The sequence below is a fragment of the Mesocricetus auratus genome, unplaced genomic scaffold (genome assembly GCF_017639785.1).
Source record: "Mesocricetus auratus isolate SY011 unplaced genomic scaffold, BCM_Maur_2.0 Super-Scaffold_100024, whole genome shotgun sequence".
NCBI lineage: Eukaryota > Metazoa > Chordata > Mammalia > Rodentia > Cricetidae > Mesocricetus > Mesocricetus auratus.
The window spans coordinates 3,206,517-3,221,016 of record NW_024429205.1 but is presented as its reverse complement, the minus strand read 5'-3'; the positions used below and the strand labels follow the sequence as shown (position 1 = coordinate 3,221,016).

Sequence of the window (14,500 nt, the reverse complement as noted above, 5' to 3'; positions counted from 1 at the left end):
CACTGGTGGGAGTGTCAACTTTTACAGCCACTTTGGAGATCAGTATGGAGATTTCCTAAGGAAAATGGAAATCAGTCTACCACAAGACCCAGAAATTCCACTCTTAGGCATATACCCAAAAGATGTTTATTCATACAATCAGGACATCTGCTCAACTATGTTCATAGCAGCATTATTTGTAATAGCCAGAACCTGAAAGAAACCTAGATGTCCCTCAATTGAAGAGAGGATAGAGAAAATGTGGTACATGTACACAATGGACTACTCAGCAAAAAAAAAAAGAAAATAGAATCTTGAAATTTGCAGACAAATGGATGGCACTAGAAGAAACCATCCTGAGTGAGGTAACCCAGTCACAAAAAGACAAATATGGAATATACTCACTCATGGATTTTAGACATGAAGCAGGGGATTGCTAGCTTACAGCCCTATCACCAGAGAGTCTGGGAAACAGTGAGGACCCTAAGAGAAATATGCATGGTGACAGGATCTCCTGAAGTGATTGGGAGCATGGGGGAGGAGAAGAGAGAGAGAGAAAGAGAGGGGGAGAAGAAGAAGGGAGAGGAGGACACAGGGGAAGCAGGAAGGTTGAGTAAAGGGAAGAATAGAGGAGAGCAGGATGAGAGATACCATAATAGAGGGAGCCATTATAGGTTCGAGGAGAGATCTGGCACTAGTGAGATTTTCAGAGATCTACAAGAATGACACCAACTGGCATTAAGACTACCTTAAATGCCCTCCCGTGATAATGAGATTGATGACCACCTTATATGCCATCCTAGAGCCCTCATCCAGTGGCTGACAGAAGCAGAGGCAGACACCCACAGCTAAAAACCGAACTGAACTCCTGGAACCCAGTTGCAAAGAGGAGTGAGGAGCAAAGGGATCAAGACCCGGCCAGTGAAACCCATAGAGACAGCTGGCCTACACAAGGGGGAATGCATGGTCCCCACACTGATGACTGAGAGTCCAGCATAGGTCTGATCCAGACCCCTCTGAACCTGGGTGTCTGAGAGGAGGCCTCAGCAATCTATGGGAAATTGGGTGGTAGATCAGTATTTATCCCTGGCATGCAAATGGACTTTGGGAGCCCATTCCACATGGAGGGATGCTCTCTCAGCCTGAACACATGGGTGAGGGCCTAAGCCCTGCCCAGGATGATATGACAGACTTTGAAAATCCCCCATGGAAGGCTTTACCCTCCCTGTGGAGCAGAGCAGGGATGGAGTGGGGGTTTGGGGGGATTGGGGGAATGGGGCAGGAGGAGTTGGGAATAACATATGCAAAAAGTTAAATAAAAAATTATTATTAAAAATGCTATGACAAAGGCCACTTATAAAAGACAGTTTATTTGGGCTTAAGTTTCTGAGGAAAGTCCCTAACAGCAGGGAGGCGTGGCAGCAGGAAGTCATATTGAGAGGCTGAGAGCTCACAGCTTGAACCAAAATCACGAAGCAGAGAGAGGACTGAAAGTAGGGTCAGGCTAGGAACTCTCAAAGCCCTCCCCTAGAGACATACTCCCTCCAAGGAGACTGAATCACCTTCCCAAACATTGCCACCAACTGGGGGTCAGGTGTTCAAATCTCTGAGTCTGAGGCAGACGATTCTCATTCAAAACACTACACCAAGCATCCACAGAGGAGATATTTGGGTGGTAAGAGCTTTCAAAAGGTGTCTAGGAAAATAGCAAGATATACTGATGGATTGATGGGAGACAAAAATGACAGACATGTAGATGTCCGTCAATTTAATTATGGACTAGCATTAGCAAATCTTGAATTGCACTGAATTGCATTCTTCAAAATATCCCACCTAAAGGTTCTTGTTAATTTTCCTCACCTTCAGGGCTTGTGTGTCTCTGCTGGGTTTGTCATTATCAATTCCTCTTATGTTGCAATAATTTGTTTCGCCATCTCTCATCAGTATATAAAACACATGTTTCTTTATACAGAAGGAGACCTTTCCCTCTGGGATGTCATTTTTTTAATAGAACCAGTATTAACAACCTCAAGATGCCTGGCAAGCAGCTAGACACATGAGAAGTTCTGAAGGTGAAGGTCATGGAAAAGAAAAATAAACTCAGCTCTAACCTGAGGAAGAAGTAGCCCGCGAGCCTAATTAGATGCAGCTAAAATTAGACAGAATTTTAAAAATCATACCTGCAATGAAAAGTTGAAAAATTACTACAGCCAACTAAAGAATAGGATAAACTTTAAAATGTAGAACTCAGTTTTCATAATTAACTTCAAAGCATAGGAATGTGTCTTTAATAATTGTGTGACAAGAGAATTAATTAATTAACATGCAGAAAGAAGCCAGGCCTTACAGACAAGGGGTGGCTAATTACAGAGGCTTCCATTCCCTTGCAGATCCTCCTTTCCTTGGCAATTCCTGTGCAGGTTGAAGAGTGAAAAACATTCCCTGATTCTAGTCTAAAGCACTTCGTGTAGACATTTCCATCTTAAGCTTATGATCCACTTTTTAAAAAAAAAAAAAGAAAACCACCACAATTTGTGTTGAGTTGGTTTGTACACTCAATTGAGCCAAAAGGCCAGGAAGAGGTAAGTAGTAGGGTTTTATATATTTTCTTTTTTGTGGCGTTGGGGATCAAGGCCACGGTCTCACACCTGCTAGGGCAATTCTCTGCCACCGAGTTACATCCTCAGGCCTTGAACTGCATTTAAACAGCCTAGCTTTCACAGCTTCTAGAAGCTACACTCTGCTCAGAGCGGCGACACACAGATCAGAAGTGGGAGAGAAGGCCCAAGGGAAAAGGTGCCCCTTCCTGCAGATGTGCCTCCCCGCCAGTGTCAAGTCATCCCGAGGTAGGCAAGCCAAGGGAGTAACAGTGTGGCAGCCTGGGACTCACCTGGCTTGAGGTATGCACTTGGAGGCCTCAGTCCCTTGCCAGCTTGCACACCCATCTCTGAACAATGGAATCAACTTCCCCTCCCCACAACCCCTGCAGCTGTAACAATGGGCAGATGTAGGTCTTAACTCATTCTGCTCCGCCCGTGTCCTGCTACGGAAGCGATGCGGCCAGTTTAGCCTGGACTGATTCTGAATGTGTGGTCAGTAAGGCAAAGCTGCGTCCCCAAGTTTACTTTCAGAAGGTATCCTCTGTTTACCACCTTACTCCTAAACTTAATCTGGCATGCATATGATTAAAATGAGAAGGGGTGTGAGCAGGTGAGAGGTAAGTATGCCACTTAACCTGTGAATCAAAGTAGACAACCACGCACATTATGCCTCTGGCGATTAAACTCTTCCTTCTCATGAGACCTATGAGAGGAAACCCCAAGCAACAGTCAGAGCTGCTGAGGGCCTGCGCCTGGCCTGCCATCAGTCTTGACGGTGTACTTCTTTCTGGCCTGCACTATCACTGACCTTCGAAGGACGTTGCCTTGATGCTTCGCAATCTGTGTGGACCTTCATTTCTTCTTAAATGATACGCCAGGAGTCTGTAAGCATGGTCCAAGACCATGACCACTTGTAACAATTAGACTTATTGGGAAGAAACAATGGTTATATTGTGGGAGGAAATACCAGCCCCCCAACACCCACCACCATATTACCAATTGTGGGAGGAAATACTCTCCACCCCGACACCCACCACCATATTACTGATCAGCAGATGGATGGAACCCTCTCTCTCCCACACACACATACACATGCTGACCTGTGCATCCAGATGCTCTCAGTGGAGACCCCATTGCTGAGACTCTGGGGCACCTTTGCCTGCTGTATATTGAAGTAAGACTTATAAGTGAATGTCATTCATTCACAGCCACTAATGAAAACAAGTTCTATAATAAATGGCTATAATGATGTGACTGGAACAATATATGAGGCCACTGGCAGTGGGTCCAAGATCTGACACTAATGCACAAACTGACTTAGTGGAGCCCATTCTATACGAAGAGATATCATGCCCAGCCTAGATACAGGGGTGTAGGGGTGGAGAGGTGCCTTGGTCCTGCCTCAACTAGATGATGGGACAGACTTAGTAGACTTCCTAGGGGAGGCCCTTTCTTCTCCTTGGAGCAGATGGGAAGAGGCCAGAGTGGAGGGAGGCAGAGGGAGGAGAAGATGGAGGGGGAACTGGGATTGGAATGTAAAAAATAAATTAATAAAAAGACTTTAGATTAAAAATAAATGACTATATGATACTTGGAGAAAATTAAGCATTCACATCACAAAATTACATACTGTGTACATTTGATGTCCAACCTGTCACAACATGGAGAGCAAGGATCTATTGGGGTGTACAGCTCAAGGGATATAGCCCACTGAAGTTGGGAAGGTACAGCAGTGAGAGAGTGAGACAGCTGGTCACATGGCATCCAGTCAGGAAGCAACGAACAAGGAATGCTGGCACTCAACTCTCTTTTTCCTTTCCATTCATCTGGGATTCTGCCCTTTGAGATGAGGGCACTCACAGTTAGGGTGGGGCTTCTCACCCTAGATAACTTAGTCTAGAACCTAACTCACAGACATGCCCAGAGATTTGTCTACTAGGTGATTCTAGAGCCTGTCAAGTTCATCATCAGTCTTAACCATTATACCCTATCTATACACACAGAGAGAAAGACATTAGACAGATAGATAGAGATAGATAGATACATACATACATACATATAGATAAATATAGGTAGATGATAGATCATAGATAAATAGATATGAAGATAGATGATAGATTATAGATATCGGTAGATGATTAATAGATAGTTTATAGATATAAGTAGATGATAGACAGATAGATAGATTATAGATATCGGTAAATGATTAATAGATAGTTTATAGATATAAGTAGATGATAGATAGATAGATTATAGATATCGGTACATGATTGATAGATACATACATACATAGATTATAGATATAGTATAGGTAGGTAGATGATTGATAGATAGGGTTTTACACTAGAGTCATGAGCAATTCACAGTGCATAGCTGATCCTGGAAGAGTTTGGAACCTATGACCCACTCTGAAAGGAAGAGTCTCCTGGGGGCCAATCCCAGGTGTCTGGCTGGAAATAAGAGTGTCAGAATTAGTTCTCAAAGCACTATTGGCCAGAATAATAGTTCTCTCAAAAGCGATAAAATGCAGGTGGACTTTGCTGAAAAGGAAGGTAAAACAAGCCCAGAGCAGGGTGCTGATGGGAAGTCATGGTATCAGACACTCAAGGCAGCTGGTCCCATGGCATCTGCAGTCAGGATGCACAGAATGACGAACTCTGGTGCTTAGCTCATATTCTATTTTTTTCTAGTCTAGGGCTTCCAGGTGCTGCTCACAACCAAGGTGAGGCTTCCTACATTAATTAGCTTTATCAAGATAATCCCTTGCTCATGAGGTCCCCAGTCTACACTCTCTCTCCTGCTGCTGTGCTGTGGGCTGTTATACACATCCTGATCCAACCACTGCATTCACTCTAGATCGTCACCAGCCCATATGACCTTGAGTAAATCCACGTTCACTTCCTGAACCCTTAGTCCTGAAACAATGGCCATTGTGTTCCTTCTTCCACTCCTTGAGACAATGAGATTCAAGTGATCTTGTTTGTGGTGACAGTCTCTGAAAACTGTAAGGGTGTATGCAAAAAAAAAAGTCGTTGAGTCAGTCAGGAGGACAATGTTGGACAGAGACAATGGACCACATAAAGTCCCTACGGGACTCTCGAGAGGTGGCTACAGCAAAAGACAGAAGGTGAGATTAAGTAAGAAGAACTGCCTTGGGGTAAAGGTAGAATTCTACATGCATTCCACACTGATGTAGACCTCCTCCCCCCCCCCCCCCCCAGTTTTCTGGCATATTTCGCAGCATTGTTACACAACCTGCTGTTGTCAGTGCCTGGAATTCCGATCACCCCATCCCCACCCCACCAAGGTTCACGCTGCTCACCGTCCACAGGACGCTCACCTGCGCCATTTTATTTGCTTACTCACAGTCAAAATTTCAAAGGAGCTCAGAACTGCCTGGAAATGTTAGGGCAGGCTTCCTTTCTTTTAACTGAGACCAAATATAAAATATTTATTCCTAGGAAGGAGACTGTCAGAGCCACTGGGAAAAAAATAGCGTCTGCTTTTAGGGCCTGGATGGCATTGGTCTGCTCGTCTCATAAATAAAAGCGAAGAACGGTTGCATTTTTTGTTGTTGTCCTGTCAGCCAGCAGTTCTCTAGGAGGGAGACCACACTGAAGCATCGCTTTATATCCTGAGGCACGGATGGCACTAGCAGAGCCTGTGACAACGTCTTCCCGCGATGATGTTCCGCCTCTGTGGGATGGCTATTGTCAACACCTCTCAGTGAGTGCTGGTGACACCTCGAAGGGGCAATGCCTTCAGATGTACAATCACCCATTATTAGCCAGGAAGTAGCAGTTATGGCCTCTGACTCCCTTCACCAGCACCGTCTCCTGCAATGAACAGTGTTCAAGCACATGAGCTAGCTGGGGGATTTCACACCTCAATCATAACAATTACTGACTTAAGACATCAGAACGACTTTCCAGCCTTGCATTCCTGGGCCCACACATGTCTTCATCAGCTTGGGCTGTGTGACAGCGAGAAGCCACAGACTAGAGGGAGCACACAGGCCGGAGAGGGGGAGGACATGAAGAGGGCAGACAGTGCAGGAACTCTGATGTCTTGTTCCTCTTGTACGGCCACTAACTCTGTCTCAGGGTTCACCCCCATGAGTTCATCTCAGCCCACTCACCTTCCAACACTATCCTATTAAGGGCTCAAGATTCCAAGATGTAGACAGGCAGAAGAGGGAGAACGGGTAACCAGTCCACAGCACAGCACTTGCAAAGCAGCGACAAAGATCTGCCTCCTGTACTGTGGCAGGAAGTCAGTTTAAAACACCAGTCACAGAGTGCCCCACGGGGAGCTGGGTGTGCCAGCTCTGCTAACAACATCTCCACCCACAGCCAAGGCTGTCCTTGCAGGTGCATTTGCATATACGTTCCTTATTGAAGACCAGAGTCTCACTCTGTAGCCCTCACTGACCTGGAACTTGCTGCTCAACCCAGGCTGGCTTTGAACTTGCAGCCTCCATCTTATCTCCCAAGTACTAGGATCATTGGCATGAGCCACCTTTTTGAGGAAAGCCAAGACTTTTTCTTTTAAATCATATCTAACTAAGACCATCAGTATATAGACACAGGTTCATGTTCATTTACATATATATATTCAGAATGTTAAGTATCATATCTCAAAATAAGCCCTCTGCAATTTCCAATGAAATAACATAAAATGTGTTTTCTTCACTTCCCTTAAACATGCTTCTCTTCTGTAAAAAGTACTCTTGGTATCATCAACCCCATGTATAAGGAAGGCCTGGACTATTCTAGAAGCTGAGTGGTTAGCGAAAGCATGGTTTGACAGAGTCACAGAGTATGCATCGACCACAATTTTCCAGTCTATTCTTCTCCATCCACCGAGGTCAGCTCCTCCTTATATCACCCATTTCCTCTCTGACCTTGACTTAATGCAGAACTATTTGACCCTAATCCATCCCAGGCAGGAAACTTCAGCTACAGAAGTGTAGGGACCCACTGTTCACATGCTAACTTAGACACCACCTACTTAGTTTAAACAATTGAAAATGGCTTCTACAAAGAACACCATTTAGAGGTGTGCACATTAAGAAGAAATCTGCATTTGCATGTCCCAAAGCATATTACTTTGTCTGCAAATATGTCCAATAGAAACTAAAACCCTTTTCTTCGTCCTCTGAGGGTGTCGTCATGGCTGTGGCTCAACCCTCCTGGCTCTTGTGAATACAGCCTCTTGCTAACTTCCCAGTGTCTGAGACTCGAGATGGGACCCAGCCTAAACCTGGATGCTGTGTATTAGAAAGTTGCCCTGATCTCTAAGCAGGCCAGCCCCTGGCGCCTGACTCCATCACAGACTATTCCAACCTTTACCTAGACCCTTTCAAGCTTGGAGTCTCCCAGATGAATGATTCCCTGCCATGTCACCATGACAACAGGAAGACCCTCAAACCTCAGTGCAAATCTCACTGATTCTTTTGTGCTCAGTTGGAGACGGCACAGCACGGACCCACCAGACTATGCATGCCTCTCTTTGTGGCACCGGCTTCTTCTAAGCTGCCTCCTCTTTCACGGAGATGTAATCACCTTATAGTCTCTGGGGAAAGTGCAAATCCAGCTAGTAGAATGCACGGCACTGGCTACTCAGCCAGCTGCAGTAGCCCATGGGAACAGCGGGGACCCTCTGCACGGATGGTAGATTGGTCTTGCTACTGCCCTGTCCACTGACTGTCCTAGACCCAGACTGCCTGGATGTCTCTGTGCCCTGTGTATGCATGGGGGTCTCTGGGGAGATTCTGAGTTTGTCGGAAGAAAGAGAGCAATGAGGCCCAAAGGACAGCAAAGTGTAGATCACACTACAGGAGTACGGGGGTGTGGGAGAGGGAAACAGGTTATAGATACTCCATAATGAAGCCAATTACCTTGTATACAGATTTGTTTAAAGCAAACGAAAAATGCTTTGGGGGAAGGAAGGCTTATAAGTCCCACTCACACCAAATAGACGGAACTGAACAAATATAATTCACCAAAAATAAACTGAGTTTCTGACAACATAGAGGAACAGGAGGGATCTGTCTTGCTGTCTTATCCATGGCCCCTCCCCAATTGGACCTCGGAAGCAACGTCAAGTCCAGGGCTTTGAGCATGACACATGAAGGTCAGTGGGAGCTCTGGCGTCCTTGGAAAGACTGTTCCTGGGTGGACAGCCCACTCCCTCAGCTTGCTCAGCAGCCGGGACCTTCCCACCCACAGATCCGTGGGGCTTTAATCGACACTGTCATTTACCGTGTTTGCCCTGACAAGAAGAAAGCACTGCTGCAGACAGAGAGCTTTTAAGCCAGCGTGCCTGAACAACAAAGAAAGCATGCTTCACACCGCTATCAGCTCCACTCACGGGAACGCGTTCCTCCTTGTCAACAGAAATAGATCTTGAGACTAGAGAACACATATGTACAGTGCTATGAGGGCCATTACTCCTGCAAAGGACTTCCATAAAAACTGAACCAGCACAGAAAATCATACGGAGTGGGCTGGCAAAGGGGATGCGCCCCACCTTCAACCCCTGACATCTGTCACCTTGATTGTCTGAGCTGCACCTGGAGACAGGAGTCGAGCGCTCACAAAGGGAGTAAGTGAAACAGGGAAGAAATGGAGTGATGATGGAGGGCACTCACACTGACTGACAGCGTGCTGTGTGGACCGCGGACTGCGAGCGCCGTGCAAGATCTGGCGTGATGCTTGCAGCCTCGGGGCAGCACCGCTAACATGGATTCTTTTTTTTTTATATGCTTTATGTCAGTATGTCATAAATCACAAAATGACAAGAGGAACTCAATGCCTATTAAGCCCTCACCATGTGCTAGTGTGTGTGCTACGTGCTTTAAGAACACAGCAAAGCATTTTAAACTTCATGAGACTCCATAGATCTTTAAACCGGTTTTAGCTTTCACGATGGTGAAAATCTCCCTTTTGTAGAAAAGCGAATGGAAATACTTTGAGGCAATTTGTTCTCCATGGCAACGGCTCATGCTTGAACTCCATTTTACCTCCATGGTCTTCTGGGCCTGGAAGGGGGTTCATTCGTTTTCACAGTCAACATTATTGAAATGTGAACCCCCCCTAAAACAGTGATACTCAATACATCACAGATGTGAACAAACTCATCACCTTCCAGGCACTTAACCTCAGCCAAGCCCCAACTCCCTCATCTTTGGAACTGAGGTACAGCCACTGTGGCAAGACATGTCCACTTGTGATAACTGTACAATGTCACTACATCAATTGGCGCATCCATTTCTATCACAAACTCTTGATGGGGTACCAAAGTCGTCAGTTGTTCCCAAGTGTTCTGGTTCACAGGCTGATCAGGCCCCAAAGCTCCTGACAGTCTAGGGAGGTCATGTGACCAGCTTAGCTCAATAGGTATGAAGAACATAAGAAGTGGTCCTCCAAGACAAGGAAAAGCCTGCATGCTTCCTGTGCCAGGTGCACGCTTCCCCTTAGGAAGGAGGGGGTGATCAACCCAGAGGCAGGTGCTGAGGACAGCAGATTTCCTACCGGTAGGTGGAACTCAGTGGCTTCTGGTGGGGATAAGGTTAGCAAGACAGATTTCTAGTATGTTTGAGTCAGCACACACTATTGAGTCTGTTCTTAAGCCACCCAAGCTGGTAATGAGCTTGCTTACATGCAGGTGGGTACAGCAAGGATCTGACCCTTACCTAGATGGAATCCTATTGATAAGATCCCTAACGCATGCATTGTGTTCAGTATACTCTAGACATTATTGCACACTATTTTCTCATGAGAGTGAATCCCTCACCAAGGTGGGGAAAGTGTCACATTGGGATGGCAAAGCCCTGAAGGCTTGGAGGCCATTTATTTCACAATGCAAAGCTCAGATCATGACCTAGGCCTTGTGACACTGAGCAGTGGAGTTCTGTGCAAGAAACAAGATTCCTTCCAAGATGAAAGGGCTTAACAAAGGATAGTTGGCTCCAGTACTAGGAAGAGTGCTACCAGGAGATGGACTTGCTGAGAATCTACTCCAAGAGAAAGGCAAGAAAAGATGACCATTCCTGAGCTGTCTCCTGGGGAGAACCAGGAGTAAAATGAGAACATGTGGCTAACCTTTCCTGTCTCTCTACTCTATTCATGGCCATGACAGTCTCCTTGGCAGACTGAAAAAAAATCGCAAAATAACACAATCCCACAGCTCTGTGAAAAGGTGGCGTCCTTCCATGGGGCAAATAGATGCCCCTCGACTCTTTCCCGCCTGCCAGAGTCCCTGAACTCTCCAACGTCCTCAGAACTGTGAGTGTCTCTTATTGACAATATTTATTTCAAGACTACAAACTCAATGCATGTATATAAACCTTGTTAACTTTTTTGGGCTTCCTTTCAAGTAAATCATAATATAAACAAAAAAAATTTATCCTGAAAAAAAACACACAAAATACTAAGCATTACATGAAAACAGGTCACTGTTTTGTCAGTAGGGAGGTAGTCTACACAGGAATGATTAACTTCCTAGTAGCTAATTATATTTGGATTGCAAGTCAATTGGAAGCCTTTTTTGAGAAACCTCAGCCAATTCTAAATTATATGTTGCTTCACAATGTTTATATCTTACTGGATAATTAACAAAAGGTAAAGCTGGCTATTGGGCATTCTTTGTGGGATACAGATACTTCAAGTTCATGAACTTGAGATTTGGCTCAAGAAACATTGTTTTCCAATGTTTTTTGCTAAATAACAATATTTTCCTCATTGCAGGGAGTTTAGGAAATATTGTTAAAGATACATAAGTCCTAGTGAAAAACAAGATTGCTGGTCACTCATGCAGACAAAATTCCTTGTGATGTCTTTTTATTCTAACACAGCATTTACTACCATAACCTTCCCATCTCTGACACATTTCACACAATGGCTGCCACTAATAAGAGTTTAATATGCAGGATTCTATATTAGATTTATATTAAATTCTCCTCCAGCAAAGAGGACTTCTCTAGCACTGAGTAGTTACCTAGATTTCTAGTACCAGGCATGGTATCCCTCTTGCTGAGTGGGACTTGAGTCTAATTGAAGAACTGTTTGTTACTGCCAAGGCATGTGTACCACTCCTGCACCTGTAGGGTTACTGTGCCATGCTGGTTGTTGTTTGGGTTCATAAGTGTCACAGCTGGGCAGGACTGTTGATTGCCCCCTTTCTTTTGGAAGCTTGCATGACACTTTTGGGCACCATGGAAGCTAGTCCTTGGGGAGGGGGCTGACCTTCTTTTTCTGCTCATGTATGGCAGTCACACTAGTGAGACTTCATGGATGTAACTACTAATGTTAGTAGGAGACAGACTCACAGCAAAGTCCCTGATCCTCTGGCTCTTACAATTTTTCCATCCCCTCTTCCACAACATTTTTAGGTATGGAAATGCCTTGTAGATGGGTCCCTTTGGACTGGGCGTCACAACCCTGCATTTTGATTGGTTGTGGTTTTCTGTAGTGGTCTCCGTCTGTTGCAAAGAGAAGTTTCCTTGATGAGGAGTGAAGACCACACTTATCTGTAAGTATAAGGACAAATGTCTACAGAATGCTGTTAGGGATTATGATGAGAAAAAGAGGCCGTGAATTTGAGGAAGAGTGGGGAAGGACATATGGAAGAGTTTAGAGGAAGGAAGGGAAAGGGAGAAATGTTGCAATTAAAATACAATCTCAAAACAACAAAAATCATCTGAACCTGTTTATCATTAAAATTTTCCTGCATATTTCCCCCTACCTTTTTGCTTGCCTTCAGTACTTATATGGGGCTCCTGATGAGTCAGAGTACTTAGAATGTAGATTTTTTTATGTAAATGTTTTTATTTTCCACTTAAACAAGTTTTCCCTTTGTACTGGCCATGACACAGGGTTTGAGACAGCTGGCTGCTTTATGGTGACAGTAACTGGCAGTTAGTGACAGAAGTGGCGAGATGCTGCATCTCAGTGTGTATTACTTTCATCCCAGGGGAACGCCATGCAGCCCAGGTATACTGTTAGGTCTGAGGCATGAGCAGCCTTGTTATCACTGGGCCTTGTTCCGGGCCAGGCGGTGGTGGCGCACGTCTTTGATCCCAGCACTCGGGAGGCAGAGACAGGCAGATCTCTGAGTTCGAGGCCAGCCTGGTCTACAGAGTGAGTGCTAGTACAGGCTTCAAAGCTACAGAGAAACCTGCTTTCAAAAAACTAAAATCAAAAAGAAAAAGTTCTACATAGTGCAGAGTTCAGTGAATGCTGGTTCTGGTTCTGATCTGAATTGAGGACAACAGTCCCATTACCGCTGTCATCACCTAGACACGGCCCTACTCAGGCCTCCTCCTTGCTACTCCATAAGCCCTTTGGCAAAGTCCCTGCAACATCTGGAGAGGACCTCCCCACCCCTTCACTGGGTCAGTGTCTGATCTGGTGGAGGTAACCCGTGGGACCCGGCTTATTCCAGCTTCGGTGGACTCTGGCACTTGTCCTCCGGGAGTTCCCAAACTGCTCGCCGGAAGCCATGTCGGTGGTGCTGTCCTGTGGGTGGACCACTGTAGAACCAGGCTCTGGCACTCTCAGTCAGCTACAGTGGTTCTGCCTTGGGGGCCTTTTCCTGCGAAGTCTTCTTAGGGCCTCAGCCACACGGTGATCCCCCGAACATTCCCAGATGATCTGGGCCCGCTCTTCAGCCAGCTGGTCCCCACTGCGCTGGAACAGGCCCTGGATCTGCACCAGCTCTGCATCCTGGAAGATGTTAGCAGAGGCCTGCTTTCGCCCCCGGGGCCTCAGTTGAAACCTGCCACAGGGGTGGCTCGCTCACCACAGAGGCTGGGGTCCCCATCACCGGTGCTCTGGTTGCCTTGGCTGCCCTAGGTGGGCAGAACGCAACCGGGATCCTGTCCGAGCCACCTGGATCGCAGCCACAGTTCCCTGGAGCTAGAATGTAGATTTTGAGGCCTTGAGGGCAACCCTAAAGCCTGAGTGTTTTGGTCACTCACTATAGCTTCCCAGACTATAAGGTGAGGGCAGACACTTTTAAGACATATGGTCATAAACTACTAGGAGGTGGAAATCTGAAAACTATTTTTTTTAAATATCTCCACTACTATAGGAATTGGCTGTGTTTCTTATTGTCAGATACCCAAAAAAAAAAAAAAAACAATGTTAAGGCTCATGGTTCTAAGGTACAGTCCACCATGACTGGGAAGGGGCATTAGAAGGAGCATCAGAAGGGTGTTTATGTCACATCCTCAGTTAGTAAGCAGAGAGATAGATGGATGCCGGTCCATCTCACTCTCCCCCTTTTATTCAGTCTGAGAGCCTAGCACAGGGAACAGAGCCACCCAAATTTAGAGTGGGTCCTCATACTTCAATGAACTCACGCTAGAAACTCCCTCATGGATATCCCCAGAGACCTGACTTCTAGGTGATTTCACTTAGATCCTGTCAAGTTAACAATCATTTTTCACTATTTTTCACTATCACACTCATCTCCTAATTCTCCAAAGAGTTAAATGTGAAAATTTAGAAATGGATGATAAAACAGGAGTTGTTGTTACCAATGAATTATAAAAAGAAATGCACCAAATATAATTTGCAAATTGTAAGGCATTGTATGTTACTTATTTATACAATTATGCATCATCACTTGTGGTGGGCACAGGGGAGAAGATAGAGATCTGACTTTCTAATACTGTCTGAGGTACATTGATCAGTGTCTTCTGTGTATATTTCTTTTCTGAACATTATAGCATTCCTAGCATTATAAAAAGAAAAGCTCCTTTATTTGTAATAGCCAGAACTTGGAAGCAACCTAGATGTCCCTCACCCGAAGAGTGGATAGAGAAAATGTGGTACATCTACACAATGGAGTACTATTCAGCAGAAAAAAATAACAGAATCATGAGATTCGCAGGCAAATGGATGACACTAGAAGAA

The 14,500-nt window shown here is 45.3% G+C and overlaps 1 pseudogene; it reads right to left on the bottom strand.

The window, feature by feature from the left end:
- Nucleotides 1–12,903: 12,903 nt before the first annotated feature.
- Nucleotides 12,904–13,417, bottom strand: LOC121133818 (annotated as a pseudogene).
- Nucleotides 13,418–14,500: the final 1,083 nt, after the last annotated feature.